We start from the raw sequence: 17,837 nt of genomic DNA on the forward strand, positions 1-17,837 counted from the left end.
AGAGGAGTAAAAACAAGATTAAGACAAAAGCAAGACAAGGATGATTTACCAAGTTTCCCTGCTGGGGATGGAATGTCTTTTGCAAATGCTTTCTTGCTGTATTATTAAAATGCTATGTTGATGACATTTTGTAAATGGAGATAAATATAGATGGTTGGATTTAAACATATGATAGGAATATAAAATGTCCTCTAATAATTTGACATATAGCTGTAATTGAATCCTTGACACTACACAAAAACATTAGCCTACAGATGGGAGAATTACCTCAACACAAGACACAGGAACTTCTAGTTCATTACACCTAGCAGCCTAAGAAATGTTAGAGTAACTGTTTCAAAGTAGAGCCTTTACTCTGCCTTTCTTCTGTATTCCCAGAGTGGAGTGGATTTAAGCACATCTGTGTAAAAGTAACCAAACTAGTATAGTTGGCATGATGTGAAATGCCACTCGCCATCACTCCGCATTGAGCCATGCCAATCTCCACGCAATTGCTGAGAATGAAAATTGAATGCCTTTTGATGGGCCATTTCTGGCTGTGTGTGTTGTGAGTGCAATTGTTTTTGGATCAGATTAAACATGTGAAAAAGGGATCGATAGGACAGTGGTGAAAAAGGAAGCAAACAGAGGGCAGAGCACAGGATAAAAAATACTAGAGAGCTGTACAGAGAATTTCATGACTGTGAAGAGCCATCACACTGGGGATGGGTGACCACAACAGAATAATGTTGTATAGCCAATTAGACCAAATCAAGTGCGCCAAGTTGACACTTAGGGAAAGGGAAAAAACTGGGTGTGCCTATTTTTTCTTTTCTTTTTTTTTGAGATAGTAATATTGGGTAATGGGCTTAGGAATGAGAAGGTCAGGTAGGCAGGGTTGGTCAGCTAGCAGACACAGATGTACAGGGCATCAAGTTAAACAGGGATTGTGATGGATACAAAAGGTTGCACGAACAGGTAGGGTACATCGGACATGCATCCATGATGATTGCTTTTTATTTGGAAAGGGGGAAACAAGGAAGTGAAAACATTTTTATGTTATATTAATCAAAGCACCGAATTTTTAAAGCTTGTTAGTCACTATGGCAAGGTTAGAATTGTATGTTTAGATGTGGAGAGTTATAAAAAGGAAATAAACAGTAAATTACATTCCACAATTTATTACAAAAATATTTCCACTAATGCTATTTTGCATTACACCAGTATGCATCCAACATACTTAAGACATAATATTATTAAGGGGCAGTTTCTCAGGCTAAAGCATCTATTAACAGACTTAGAACAGTTGGATAGTTTATCTGCAGCATTGCATAACAGATTTTTATATAGAGGATATCTGAGTCAGATTATAGGTAAACTTAAAGAAGACATCAGTAAAGGGGAGACAAAAGAGAATGATACTGGTAACAAGGATTGGACAGCGTCAATGCCATTGGTACACTGTTTCAACCGTGAGGCTATAGCGATGGCTATTCAGAATAATTGGAAAATATTTAGTGCCAGTGAAGAAATTATTAAAGTAAACAGGTCTGATGCCTTTATTTATTAATAGAAAAGGTTGTAATATTACAAATATTTTAGAAAAGAAAGATTTAGTGATTAATGGTAACAAGAGGAGCATTTTTTAAATGTTATAATTGTTCAATGTGTAGATGTATATCAGAAAGTCCATATTTTGTAAATAAAAGAACAGATGAAATACATAATACCCCTTGATTTTTCACGTGTACTTCCAGATATGTAGTTTATTTAGCAGAATGTTCATCCTGTGAGCATTTTATATAGTTAAAACCAAAAGAAAATTAAAAAAAACATGTTTATGAACATGATTGTGCTATTAAAACTAAGAATATCGATAATGCTTTAAGAAAACATTCTACAGAATGTAATCAATATAAAACATTTTGTTTTATTTTATAGATTATGCACCCTGTGATTTTAATGGTGAGAAAGAGGGAGAGTTGGAATATAAAGAACTTAAGTTGCAAATTATGTTTACTGCATATACTTCACCAGGATTAAGCTGAAATGTTAACTACAAGGTAGTTCTTAATAGTAATTCCATTTAAAAAAATGTAAATGAAGTTAATTTAAAATTCTTATGTTTTTACAGAAATTATCCATATTGTTGTCTTTTGTTATTGGTGAGGGTGTGTATTTAAATCACTAGTGTGTTCATTAAAACTAGTTCAGAAGAACACCTGATTTAGGTCAAAAGCGCTTAACTATTAAACAGATTGAGAATGATATGGTCATTTTCCATTTTTTTTTTGGGAGGGGGGGAGTGTTGCAGTCTAGTATTTGTTTTCTTTTTTTACAATGCAGTCTAGTATTTTTTCTTTTCTTTTCTTTTTTTTTTTTACAACCTTGAGAGCACCATCTGTGTTTCTTTTAGTTAATAACTGCATTTGCAAAAGTTGAATTGATAATGTCATGCAGTATTGCCATCAATATCTTATAAATGCTATCCTGTAAAACAATTTAATGTTTGTTTCAGTGCATTGAACCCAGGCACAATTAAACTGATGTACCTATTGCCTAATACAATCACCAAGAGCTATTGGAGTAGGCTTGTATGCTTGATATAAAAGTTAAGGTGTGCCTGCTCAAGAAGGTACAGAGTGATGGACTGAAAATACTTCTCTACTTTGACTTCAGATCTTATGCATACTCACCTAGTGCCTCTCTTTGAGGTGAATTAGTCTCTCCTGATGTTCTGGTCAACTTTGTGTTATCTCTTGTGCAGCTGTACAGTAGTTAAAAGAAAAATATATAAAAGCATAATGAATAACTGAGTTGGGTGGCTAATTAAAGGCATATCAGAGACAGGTGATGGGTCAGTATACTTACACAACTAAGGGGTGTTTGCAGTCTTAAATTCATCTTCTCATTGGCTCAAGAAGTTCTACTTTTGTCTCTTCATGTCACTGTAGTGGTTATGGCATTATTTCTCAGTGGTTGGGATATCAGTTGCACTGGAGACTGTCTTGGCTAAGAGATTCCAAGCAGTTTCCAGCTGTAGTGCTTCAGGAAGAGTGCCACAAAAATCCTGGACTTCTCAACACGCCACCTTTGTGCACTAAATGGAACACTATCCCTCACCAGCCATGTCTGCAGAACTCAAGCTAGAAATATATGTTGAAATTGGTACCCAAATTCATATCTTGCATGTAACAGCTTGTGCACAAAGATGCACAGGCTTGCCAGCTGCAGTTGTGCAATTGAATGCATAGCAATGGCTTAGCAGCCACATTGGCAATGTTTAAATGGAAAAGCATGGAACATGTGAAATATGGTAGTGAGATTTGTCTATGTGTGATGCTGATACCATTGACACATGTTCCAGTGTTAAACACTGACAAACATTATGGCATTTGTTATAATCACTGTTGGTTGAAGGAAAAATGGTAGACTTGTGGTATATTGTGCTATTGGGACTTACACACTAGTATGATTGAGCATTACCACCTGGGAATAAAACCAATGAGACAAAAGGAAAAAATGTTAACCTTCAATTATTAACTGTCAAATTTTCTGCAATCTCTTGTGCAGAACTTACTTTTAACATGGTAACTAGAGGTATACTAATTTACAAATGAATGGAAATATATTTAAGAGATGCCTGTATGTGTGACTTTAATTAGTCGTTGGACAAATAATGGGAAAGGGGACAGGCAACAGCTCACATGTTGTTACCAATATTGAAAATAGTTTAGTTTGAAACAGCAACACAATGATATAACAAAATGTGTTTCAATATGTAGTCACACTCCCACTTTAAAATTATCTATAATTTATTTTATTTTACATTTATTTACCAGGAAAATCTGACAAGACACAGGTCTATTTTCAGCGAAGGCCCGGGGAGGAAAGCTCCAGATAAAAATACATACATACACAAGTCAGACAGTAAGAGCTCAACAAGGTTTATACAATGAATAGAAGTTATAACACAGTAGAATGCTGTAGGATACTACATAGTAAACAAGATGCGAACAATAGCATTTAAAGTAAACAAGATGCGAACAATAGCATTTAGATCATAGTAAGAATGTTGAGCATTACCAACATCCTTGTTGACAATTCTACAATAAAATCACTGAGAATTTTTCACAGTTATATTTATATATTAAGTACACTATTAAGAGTTTTCCCCATATCTTATGTTTTGATGTAGGAGGGTCTTAGCTTATCTTAGTACTAATGCTGTAATTCATGTGTTTTTGAAACTTATTGAGGTGGGTAGTACTAATGTATAGAGAAAGGTTTGTGGGGCATATAGGTCAGTATGGAGTGTAGGGTATAGAGTAAGCATTTACTGGGGGGTCACTGGAGCATAACCAGGTATTCCTATAGTGTGCTTTTAGGAGTTTTTTAAACTGTGAGTTGGAACTTCAAGAAGTCAGGTGTCTAGGAAGGGTATTCCAAGCTTCAGAAATAGAATAACTGAAGAAGGATTTCTCTGCATCATTATTATGTTTGATGACATCTAGGCGGTTTTGGGTACTGGATCTTAAGGTTCTAGTTGTAAAGTATGGGATAATTAGGTTTTGGAGAGCTGGACTTTTAGCTGGGTTGTAATATAGTTTTGAGCTAAAGACAATTGATTGAGTTTCAAGAGATGTTAGCTCTAACCAGTTTAGTTGTTTGAGAGCTACACAGTGATGAGTCCTACATGGTTTCTCAGTGGCAAAACTAGCAGTCTTGTGGTAGCAAGATTCTAATTTCTGTAGGCTGGATTTATGGAGGTTGGTTAGAATTGGGGATGTGTAGGGGAGGGTAGACAACAGGTATGTCCTGACAATAGTGGTTTTGATGTGTTTAGTGAGGAATTGTTTGTTCTTGTAAAGGAGATCAAGTTTTTTGTGAATTTTCTTGATAGTGTGGGCTATATGAAAGCCAAATTTTAGGTTGCTATCTGTTTTCTACACCTAACAGTTTAGTGTGGGAGGTAGGAGTGATAATGGTTTTCTTGTTTGACATGATGATAAAGTTGTCACTTGGGGGAGGAGATCTACAGGGACTGAAGAGGAGAAGTTTTGTTTTATTTGGATTTAGGATAAGCTGAGCATTATTGAATCATGTCTCAACTAATGAGAATCAGTGTTGGGTTATGGAGTGAAGGTCTGCTAGTGTGTGGGCTGAACATATGAGGGTGATGTCATCAGAGTACTGTACTACTGAGGCATTTGGAATGGTGGATGAGACCTGATTGATGAAAACAGAGAAGAGTAGTGGGCCCAGTATCGAGCCTTGAGGGACTCCCAGCAACACTGGGAGGAGAGGGGATAGTTGGTTCTGCCATTTTACTGCTTGTTGGTGTTCTGACAGGTAGCTTTTAAAACATGTGATAGAGAGGGTTGTGATGTTTAGGGAGGATAGTGTTTTAAGGAGTCTATTATGGTTGACCATATCAAAGATTTTGGACAGATCTAAAATGTGGCAGAAACTAGTAGTCCATTGTTTCTATGGTGGTTGACTGTGTTAGAAAAGGACATTAGCACTGTGGTGGTGTTGTGGGAAGGTCTGAAACTGTGCTGATATTTAGTTAGGAGATTGTTTTGCAGCAGGTACTGCATTAGTTGGGTATGAATTATTCTTTCTAGTATTTCTGATAAGGGTGATAGAACAGCAATTGGTCAGTAGTTATTGAACTCTAGGGAGTTGCCACCTTTATGCAGTGGTATTATATGGGAGATCTTCCATATAGTAAGTACGTTACACTCTGATATTAACCTATTAATTAGAGTAGTGAAAGGATAAGCTATAACCTCTGCAGCTAGCTATAGGAATTCTGCTGGTATGTTATTTGCAGCCAGGCTGGTAGGTTTGAGCTTGTGGAAGAGTTTTAAAATGGATTTGGTTGATACTGGGTATAAGGTAAAGTGGGATGTATTGTCTAGTGTGCCTGTGCAAATTTGTGGGGTTGGTAGGACATTACAATTACTGCTGGACTGGGCTTCTGCTAGGGACTTAACTGTTTCAGTGAAATGTTTATTGAACTGAATGGGGATATTGTCATGCTTTTTACTGTAACTGGTGTTGGGGTACTGGATTTGCCTGGTTGAAGTATAGAGTTTATAGTGAGCCAGAATTCTTGATGGTTGTGAGTATATTTCTCCTGGATGTTTTGGTAGTAGATCTCATCTAGCTTAATCATCTTTTTGGCTTTGTTACAGAGTTCTGAGTATTTTTGTTTTGTTGATTGGATTCTGGTTTTGTGAAACTATATCCATGCTTTGTTCCTGTCTTTACAAATGGATTCAATTACCTTAGTTAGCCAAGGGGCATATTTTTCTTTTATCCCAATGGTTGTTATTGGTGCATGATGGTTTAATATTTGTAGGAAGGATGTGTCAAAATAGTGGACTGCCTCATCTAGTGGTAGTTGTTGTTAGTGGTTTCCAATTGCAGCATTTTAGGGCATTTATAAAGTCTTCTGGCTTGCAGTTTTTTGTTCCTCACTACTCTAAACATTGTCTGGTGAATTTAATGAGTTCTACTCCTAAGAAGAAGGTAGGTTGATGGTCACTAACACTGTCAGGGAGACAGCATGCATGAGATGTGAGTGAGGGATCAGATATAAGAGTCCAGTCTAGAATGGACTGGCATTTTTAGGTTTTGTCAGGTCTAGTAGGGGATGTGATAAGTTGGGTAAACCCATGGGGGTTAATGTGGGTGGATGGATTATAGCCAGTGAAATTGTGCCAGTCTATATTAAAGTTTCCTAACAAAATATTTTCTTGAGATAGAGAGTTAGAAATCCACTCTAGTAGGGTTTCCATACTGGCAATGTTATTGCCTGGTGGGCAGTAGTAGCCTATAATATGTATTTGTTTATTGTGGTACAGTTGTAGCCTTGCATGCATGATGTCTGCATTGTCTATTTGAGCTAAATTAACATTAGATTGTTCTATAACAAGATGGCTTTGGAATAGTAGTGCTACACCCCCTCCCCTCTTGCCTATTCTGTATTTACGAAAGATGTTATATCCAGGTGCTGTTATTTCATTGTTGCTAGTTTCTGGCTTTCGCCATGTCTCTGTTAGTAATACAATTGCAGGTTTATATAGGGCTAATAGAGCATGCAGCTTATGAACTTCATTTAAGATATCTCTTGTGAAGATATGTGAAGGCTGCCAGCCTAGCTAGATAGAATATTGTAGATAATTCTGTCATTTGTAAATATTAATATAAGCCACAGGCTTGTTCTCTTAAATAGAAGAAATGGTGTTAAATGTTGAATGTCAAAAATGCAACAACAGTGCACTCTGCTGGAAGAAAGCTGATAAATCAAGCACTGTATGACTGTTTGATCCCAAAATCAGAGCCGTGATGTCTGGACCAGCAAGTTCTTTCTATTGTTTTGAGACCAGAGTTAATTGCTAGAGTTTTACATATATAATATCTTTAATTGCTGTGGTGTCCTGACCAGGTGCAAGATCAAAGCTATGTTAAACTCTGAGTTTCTGTTAGCCTGGGAACCAGAGAAGAATGCTGTAATCTAAAACGAGTCAGCAGTGATGCATTATCAATTTAAAGGACTTTCTGAGAGATAGAGGGAGGGCATTTTGGATTTTGTCTAAAGCTGACAACAACTCGCCAGTACTCTGCTTTGCTCTATATGTAAGTTTATTTAGAACTGTGATTGCTCTTAGATATAGATAGAAAATAGTAAGTTTAGTCTAGCTGCTTTTCTGTAATGATGTCAAAACTATTCTACTGTATTATTTTAAGCATTTTCCTGTGATCTCTGAACTCTTGACTAGCACTGTGTAGTAAGAAGTATTGTCTTGTCTTTTTATTATTTATTATTAAATATTTTAAACCTTTTAACTATGGCTGTTTTGTGTAGAGATAATTTAATCTCTAGAGTACATTGCATGCATATAGTGATACTGTCCAAGCAACTCCAATAGTTTTATCCCTGGGTCACACTTACTATTTGGATAATAATATTGCACAGTTATAATTGGATCCCCTTTGGTAAGGGCCTTTTAAGTAGCTGATATTTATGGTTGGTGGCAGCTGGTACTACCCTATAGAATGGCAGGAAGGGGCATAGCTGGAGAACCTGTGCCAGCCTTCCCCAGGAGTATATGTGTGGTTGTATATAACTCTTATCTCAAAGTGTGCATGTGTTAGCTACTTGGGCTGAGACGCAAAGCACTGGTTGGGCAGAGAGGGTGCTGGAGGTTTTAGCTTGACCACTAGGCTGAGATATGAACCCTATAGCTGTGCCAGTGGGGAGTCTGATTGGGGATCTGGAGACAAAGGGAGAAACCAGCCCCAGACTGACTGTGATCTTTGTGTGCTCTTAAGGGAAATTGTACTTTACTGTGCATGTATTTGTTATCCTTCCCAATGTGGTCACCCCACACTTGTGTTAGTGGTGCGGATTGAGGCTCCTTGATTGCTGGGCCAGTGCATGGGCATCATACTTCTTACACTGAGGTTAATATAGAGGAGAGAGGCCTTGTGTGTATGGGTGAGAGGAAATTTTTGATCAGGGTCTGGGCTGGGCAGTGTCATGGGACCAAGATTGGAATGTATGTTACCACTGCATATTAGTTTATTTTTTTATATGTAGATAGAGTTTGCTAAACATATTACAGTATTTTAGATAGGTCTGGGTTTTGCATTTTAGTGACAGTATTTTATGTGGATAATAGTCAGTGTGGGATGGTTTGATGAGGTATGCAAATATATGTATGTTTGGAGTGACAATGTGATGGTCACTGGTTGCTGTTTGCCCTGGAGAGAATGTGTTATTTTGGAGTAGAGAGTGGTAAGGGCTGAGAGTTGTAGCAGTATAATAGTTGTAATTGTATGCAATAGGTTTTTAGTATGTGAATCTTTACTCTGTGGAATATAGTTCCCTTTATGAGTAAGAGCAGATTTGAACCCTGTATCAAGTATCTTCTGTCTCTAATTTAACTGCACTTATACCTTCTGCCATGTGAAAGTTATGTGACAGGTGCATTTTCTTCTCTGGGTACTATGCAGAGTGCTGATGGCCACACACCAGCACCAGGCTTGTTTGTACTAAAGAAGATGGCCCAAATTAAATTTTTCACCTTTTTACTTCAACTCTGAACCCTGTTTGCATACTGCTGAGCAGAGCACAAATGAAAAAGTTATTAAAAATAAAACAAAATTACCATGTATTTCAGAGTAACATATATTATAAAGAAAACAGTTATTGCATTAGTATGTCAAATCCATTAATTTCTCATCCACTTGCCACATCACAAGTAACATTTAGGCTGCACATCATCAGGATTTCTTGTAGTGGTAATTGTTCTGAATGGGTACTCACAGAGAATTACAGGTCATGCTTGCCACAGTAAATACAAATGCACATGAAATAAAAGTTTACAATATAATGTATTACTGTCATGATGAATACTTGTGAGATATGGATAAGTTTAAGTTCTCTAGCATTTATGACACATATGTCCACAATACTCATGTTATTGCTTTTATGTTATCACATAGCACATACTGTTATTACTAATGAGAAGTGGTGAGTTTACACCTTTGTAATATCAGCTGTCAGAGAGTACAGGTAAGATCTTTATCATTTATCACAGACTATTACTCTTTTCATATACAACATTGAGTGTCTATAATTATTCTAAATCTAGTCATAAAAGAGATCTGTAAAGCAGGTTTGAATGCTGTGTTATGTGGCTTTTTTTCTTTAAACTCACTTCGCATACACCTTGTGCCAAAAGATAGCTGACAGCTGGAATTTATTCTCAGTACTATCCAGAGTGCTGACAAAAGTGCACTGACACCAGTCTCAGTTGCACTACTAATGGCATTATAAATTACATTTGTCAGTTTTTACATTATGGAATGAACCGTTGCTCACTGCAAGGGATCACTGCAAGTCAGGAGTATGCAATGCCAAATGTTGCATGAAGGGTGAAGAGAAAATAAATGAAATAGATTTAAATAAAGTATACATTATGAAACAAGTGGTTGAAATGTATATTTCTGATGTTTCCTCGATTTTGCTGTCTTGCAGCATGAACAGATGCCCATTAAATATCAGGTGCAAGAACCAAATACTGAAAGTTGTCCTTTGTAATTTGCACACAGATGGGTAGATGAATGGGACATTGGTAATAGTTAAGCTAATCTTTCCTCACATTCTAAAATATTTGCAATACAGCAGTTCTTTTCTTCTTTTTTATCATTCCCTTATCTATGCTTTTCTAGCAAGACTGCCATATGGTTTGATTCTCATTGTTTTGGATATCTGTTTCACTGAGTAATGTACTTCCTTAGATTTGCAGACAAACTTTACTCAGAGGCACAGAGTGTGGTCATAAGCAAATCAAGCAAATGTTAGAAATGTTACTCTCCTGAGTAAGCCAATGTACTCACATGCTTTCTTGTAAGTCCCTTCTCCTTGACACACCTTTGCTAAGTGAACATCAATGAAGACTGACTGTGAAACCTTTATTGCTCCTGTAGTCAGACTAATCATTCAAACTTACAAGCCCTTAGCAGATAACACTCTGCAAGTGCTATGGCATTTGTCTGCAATCAAGTAGGTCCTTATACCACATTTATCTCTCATGCACTTAGCGCAGATTGTGGAATTCATGAGTGCTAATGAGTTTACTCCTTACTTGCATATTCACAATGCTCAGAGGACCAAACATGTACTGTATAAAGGTTATCGTGTAGGTAAGGAAACTTGTATTGTAGTAGGGGAGACTGTTTGAATACAGAGGGCTCCATAGTCAAAGCTTGTCTTAGTTTAGCACCTGCTGCAAATGTATGTTGCTGTTTTTTACAGACTGTTTTATTTTAACCTTACTGATGGACTGCATTCTGCAATACACCAATTGATTTATTGTCTTCATATTTCTCCCTTGATTTTAGCAAGCCAAGTATATCAGTTATTTACTGGCCATTAAAAATATTAATAAAGAATGTTACTTAATATTTATGGAAAGTTTTATCTGGGTAGCTGAACAGTTATTGCAGAAAAAGTGTTGTATTAATTATTAGCAAGGTCAGGAGGGTTGCATTATTAGACCACAAAATCATATTCTACCTATGATATATGGCTGGTTGCCCTCTCCAGAAGTAGATATCCCACAAACGTTTTATCTACTATTCCTTGAAAAGTGTACATTGAATTTGTTAATGCTGCAATATACTACAGAGTTACACAACTGTTGTCCTCTTGCCATACTTTTAGCATTGTTTTAGTCCCTTTCTCTTTTTTATTTAGGGAGAGCTATCAAAGGGATTATTTTCTGATTCTTCTGTCATTTGAGTTATGATGCTTATCAGTCTTGTTTCATCTATGTTTCTTCCATGTAGACACATCTGGTTCTCAGTTTGCACAACCACATGTACATGGTAGATACACATTTTTATTCTTGTCAATGTACATAAGATAGAGACATGTATAGAAGAAAATCATATTTTCCATTGCATTAGCATCAATTCATTTTTAGTATATACTGTATATAACATAAGTTTGATCAGTTTGTATTCTATTTCTCTCTTTCTTGTGTTGATTTATTTGCTATCATAAGGGATCCTGCCAGTGGTACTGTAGACCTCGTACTGTCTAATGTCAGAGTATCTGTAACTTCTGATTAGATGATGATGGCAGCAATGAACCACAGTCAGGTGGTGCAGAAGGTCATTCTGACACTGAGGTTTTGACTCCAACATCCACTATCCTTATTTCAGACAGAGTCAGTATGCCTACTCAAAACCATGACACCAATGACACAGAGACCTCAGACATGGGACAGTTGAGGGTGACACAGTTGATCAGGGTAGTGTGGGTTACTCCAGCTGCAGAACTGGTTGATTCTTCCTGTAGCCACTGTGAGGGCAAAGTGTCACACAGGCAGGCTGGTATAGGTGCTTAAAGGAGATTCCTGTGCACCCTTCTTCTGATGTTAATGTGTCATAGCTGCCACACAATCTATATGGAGACACATGTACATTTTGACAAGACTTCTGAAGAAATATTGAGAGTATTAAATGCTGTGCATTCTGATATGCGAAACTACCTGAAGCATGTAGGTGACTTCTTGGACAGGATGAATGACACACTGGATATGGTAGCATCTGTAATAGAACATCTGCTGGGAAAGGTTAGTATCCATGCATTTGGAGAGCTGCTACATCATTCAGTGTTAGCTGACATGACCACACAAAATCCCACTCCTGCAGTGGACTGAGACAACACCCCTGGGTAGGTGTTATTTACACAGTAACACACACCCTGTTGGGCATTATTGCTTGTGTATGCAGCATGTATTACTTAAAATGGACAAACTGGATACCAAAATAGAAGGTTTTAAAGAAGAGACCATAAAGAAGATGGAACATTTAATAATTCTTATGAAACAACAAAGTGCACAAATCAACAATATGGAAGATGCTTTAAATGATCATTAAGGGAGAATAACTGAAGGCGAGTCTCAGACTTAAATTTCTTTAAAGCAAAATGACTGACGCATACATAAACTTGATTTAGAAAATTGACTTAGATGAAATAACATTAGAATTTATGGTATACCTGAAAAGTACAAGAGAGACAATATAATAAACTTCTTAACAACCTGGCTACATAAAACATTAAATCTACCTGAAACTTTATCATTTGGAATTGAAAGGGTTCCTAGATCCCTGAGAGTACCCTCAAAGAAGGAAAATGGACCACCATATTCAATTATTGTTATCTTAGAAAATGGATCAAATATTGAAAACAGCCTAGTCCAGCCAACGTATTAAAATAGGTAAAAATGTAGTCAGGTTTGACAATGATTATTAGTGCAATTATTAAAAGAAAATCCTGCTTGCCACTGATCAAAGAACTTAAAAAGAACAATAAAAAACTACTTTGGCATTTCCTGCAAAGATCAAACTATTTTTTCTGAAGGAACTAAAGTATTTGACAGACTGCAGGAGGCATCCATTTTTGTCAATGAAAATAAGATTCTTAATAATAGTGAAGAGATGGATTAGAACAGTATATTCCTCAGAGACAGAGTGAGTTGAATTCCTGAAAAACTGATTCTAAAATTAAAGCCCTTAAAAACAAGTGACTTCTCTGATTGCAGGACTTTTGTTTTCTGACAATAGATGTACACTTTAAGCAAAAGGTATGTAAAACGTTTCTATTGGACTTTGAACTTCAAAACATATCTAAGTATGTAGTTATATTTTAAGCTAAAACATTTTCATGATAAGGAATATAAATGGTTATTTTTACTGTTTTACTATCTTTACAGTAAACGACATAATGGATTTCATTTAACTAAACTTATAAATGTGTTTCTAAATGTTAAACAAACACTTCCTATAAGAAAATGTCATTTAATTATAAGTAAAGGAACTGGTAACCTTAAGACCATTATAGTTAAGAATTTAATTTTATTTGTTTAACTTTGCTTATTATGCACATAGTGGGGTTAACTGCATGTCATATCTAAGTAATATGCTAATTAAAAGTGTTAAAGTGCTGACAATTTTGTTTTCTTTGTTCATGTGAAACACATTCTTTTCACAGGTCATTTATGAAGCAAGTTACTCTTTAAAAAGTTCAAAAACAAAAGAATGTTCCAGTTGTGGGAAGCTGCTTGATTCTTGCTTGCCTTTCTTCCTGCCTGCTTGTTGAGCTGTTTTGAAAAAAAAAAAAAAAACTGTAGGTCAAAGTTAATCACTGAAGTCTGTGAAAACAGAAATAAACTTTCTTTATCTTAGGTATATATTGAGAAATCTACTCAAAATAATATATATTTTTTCTTAGAAGTGAATTTGTAAAACAAAAGCTATAGTAATATTTTATACTGAACTGTTGCTAACATATAATTTGCTTAGATTTTGTAGAATGTTGATACCTTATTCTGTAGTGTTATAAACTCTAACTGTACCCATTAATGGTAAGTACTGTTAGTTGTTTGTTACTGATTAGAATAGTTTAAAAGAGTTAAGAAGAATGAGAAACTTACAGAGGAAATTAGCAGCTATTTTGTGCTGTGTGCTGTCATTTTCACATGTTGTAATCAAATTCTAATGTCAGGATGTGAAGTTTAGGTAAGAACAGCAGTTCACAAAGGCTAAAACACACATTTACATGAAACAAGCAAACATTCTTTATATATAGTAATACTAGAATTATGAACTATCACCCTATAAGCCTGACTAGCTTGGTCTGCAAGGCTATGGAGCGCATCATCATGGAACTCATTAACAGAAACATTGGGAACCTCCAAACACTGGACCCTATCCAGTTCGGCTTTGTTAAGGGCAGATCATGCCTCCTAAACCTGGTGGACTTCTTTGAAACAGTTACAAAGGCTATAGATGAGGGAAAAGTGGTACACGCAGCCTACCTAGACCTTGCAAAGGCCTTCGACACCATTCCCCATTCTGGTATTATTGACAAGCTCACCAGCCTGAACATAAATCCCTACATCACAAGATGGGTTGCCAACTGGCTTGGGGACAGAATCCACATGGTGAAAGTTGCGGGAGCTAGGTCCGACTCTAAATCGGTTACAAGTGGAGTTCCACAGGGCTCACTCCTTGGACCGCTCCTGTTCGGCATATACTTTTCAGAGGTACAGGGAAGCACAGGAGGACTGTGGCTTACCAAGTTTGCAGACGACTGCAAACTAGGGGCCATAATTGACTCTCCAGCTGACACAGACATCCTCCAAAAGGGTCTCACTGAGACGGATACCTGGTGTCAAAATCATGGCCTCAAGCTAAATGCCAAAAAGTGCATAGTTCTCCGCTTTGGAAAAAACAAAATACCCACAGACTAGTACATAACTGGTAGTCCCCTAAATACGGAAGACGTGATAAGGGATCTGGGGACCAAAGTAGACAATAACCTCACCTTTGATCATCACATTGCCAAAGTGGTTAGAAAATCCTTCTACGTGGCCCACCTAATCACAAAAGGGTTTGCATCCAGATCAAAAGAGGTCATTGTGCCCCTCTACTCATCACTCATCAGATCCATCATAGAGTACAACGCCCCATTTGGGATGTACCTTACAAGACACCTGCAACAGCTGGAAAGACCTCAGAAGTACCTCACCAAGAGGATCACTGGCCTCAAACAGATGCCCTATGCAGCTCGACTGAAGAAATTACAGCTGTACTCGGTTGCATACCGCCTACTCAGAGGTGATTTCTGCCTGACATACAAGGCCATGTCCAACCCAGAATTAATGGGCATGCTCCACCTAAAGAAAACCTTATTCTCATGAGCCACATGCTCTAGGGATCTCAACCTCACCACAACAATAAACAGGACGTGCTGGAAGTATGGATTCCTGTCCCAGAGACTTCCCATGCTTTGGAACAAGATCCCAATCACATTAGGCAGAGCAACTCGCTAACACTCTTCAAAAGAAATCTTGACGAGGGGATGGGAAACAGAAAGTTTATCTCGGGGATCAATTCAGTGGCCCTGCTGGACAGAGGCATAGGGAACTAATCAAAGGGGGTGGCGAAAGCCAACACTTTCTGGCTAGGCTTATAAATACCTTTGGGCAGATAGCCTAGTACCAACCTATGAACCTATGAACCTATGAACCTATGAAGAAGATTAAACATCGTATGAATAATATGCAAATACACAAGGAATTAAGCACCTACTATGTAAGATTAATAAAAGAGCAGTAGCAGTACGTTAAAGAAATATGTACACATGCTGTAAGCTCTATTGTACAAATGATGACTAACTAGATCTTTGATGGGAGATTTTAGAAATACAAGTTATATAGGATAAGGTAATATATTAGTGGGAAAATAGGACAGAAACAAATAAATTTAAATAACTGATTGCTTGTAGCAGAAATGTGGATATAGAAAATATCATATAATGTACATAAAAAATCATATAAAATAGTTGAAAGTATTCTGAAAGCTGAATTTTGAATCTTGGTCATGTGAACGTTGACGTTTTTTGCATATTGTGAGGTATTAAATTCATTAATACTACCTGATATAACTCAGTTCTTATGTAAGAGCTAAAATCTGTTATATTGTTGAATCAGTACATCAGGTCTGATAGAAAGTAAAGCTGATTTTTCAAAATGCATGATCCTGGGAATGGAGAATGGGATTTGAATTAAGCACATTGTAACTTTAAAATAAAATATAGATAGCAATGTTTAACTCCATTGAAATTCTGTTTTACCTCATTAATGTACATATTGTTTTAGGAATTAGTTTAATAAACTAAAGCATTTTTAAATAATCTGATATATATCCTGTTAAGAGTTACACAATTTTAAGATGTAGAGACAACCTTTTAAAATTAATTCAGAGCTTTGGTTAGATCTATAAAAATCTATGTATCTATGTCAGCATGGTCTATATATATATATATATATATATATATATATATATATATATATATATATAATATATAGGTCTACGTCAGAAGACTGATAAACCAACATACTGAGCATTCAAAATACTAAACACATTTTTAATGCAGGGGGCAAGCTCTACTGCAACCACAGCTCCCCACACCTCCTGCTAGCTATATATACCAACTCCAGGATCGCACAACAGTGGAGAAGAGGTAAATTCCATCATTCAGTATTTTAAATTTTCAGGAGTTTGGGATTCATTCTTCTCAAGTAGACCCTATATACATATATATATACATATATAAAAATATATATATCTACATATCTATATATATATATATATATATATATATATATATATATATATATATATATATATATATATATATATATATATAAGGTCCACTTCACATGATTGAAAGCTCAAAATACTGAAATTAATTTGACTGAGTCCACAATCCTGAATGTTCACAGTACTGAAAACTCATTTGACTGAATTTCGAATACGGAAAGCTTACAATGCTGTACACTATTTGTTGGATTATTTAGTACTTGTGACTAATAGAAGATTAGTAAACTTTTATGTAGTAATGGGAGATAGTTTTAAATAGGAAAATATATAACTAAATTAATAATCCGTTATTATTTTTAACTTACATATATAGCTTTTGGCCATTTTCTTTTAATAATAATTAATTTGTATATATGGTTGGGAGCAAATAGGGTCTATATTACATCACTGAATGCTTAAAAAAAAGCAAACAGTGATTAACACTTAAAAACATTACATTAAGTGGAGGGCTTTGTCTGGCTGCACCCCCCCCTACATAAATATACCAACTCCGAGACCGCACTACACTGCCGAAAATGGCAAAGGAATGAAGTGGCCAAGCAAATTCTTTCCCTGGGAAAGAATTTGCTTAAAAGCCGTTTTGATATTTTGCCTCTTCAATCTTTCATGTTCGACCAAGATGCATTCGAAAGAATGCCTCTTTGGTCTTGTAATTGGAACCCAACAAATAGTGTAGAAATTTGTTTATTTGATAGGAACACTTGGAACTTTTGTATCCATGGTAGGTTATATTTTATTAATAATATATACAGTTACAGTTGTAGACTTGTTTTTGTTATTTATGAGTTTTAGTAGCTTAGGTTGCAGAAAGAAAGAATTCAAAAAATAGTGGAATGTTAAAATAGTGTTGGAGGACTCCATTAGTGTCTTATATACAATTAAATTAATATGGTGGTAAATATGTCATATGTTTTAAAAGCAATTTTTATAATATACAGTATGTCTAGTTTTAATCTACTATATGTTAATGTAAATGGATTAAAGAGTAACAACAAAAGGAAAATCATTCATAAGATATCTAAAATTAAATAGCGGAGACATTATATTCTTGCAAGAGACTCACTAGATAAAGATATACAATGTTTAATTAACTTAGGTTACAA

Source organism: Protopterus annectens, chromosome 3.part0 (assembly GCF_019279795.1).
Source record: "Protopterus annectens isolate FY-2018-M chromosome 3.part0, PAN1.0, whole genome shotgun sequence".
Lineage (NCBI taxonomy): Eukaryota > Metazoa > Chordata > Ceratodontiformes > Protopteridae > Protopterus > Protopterus annectens.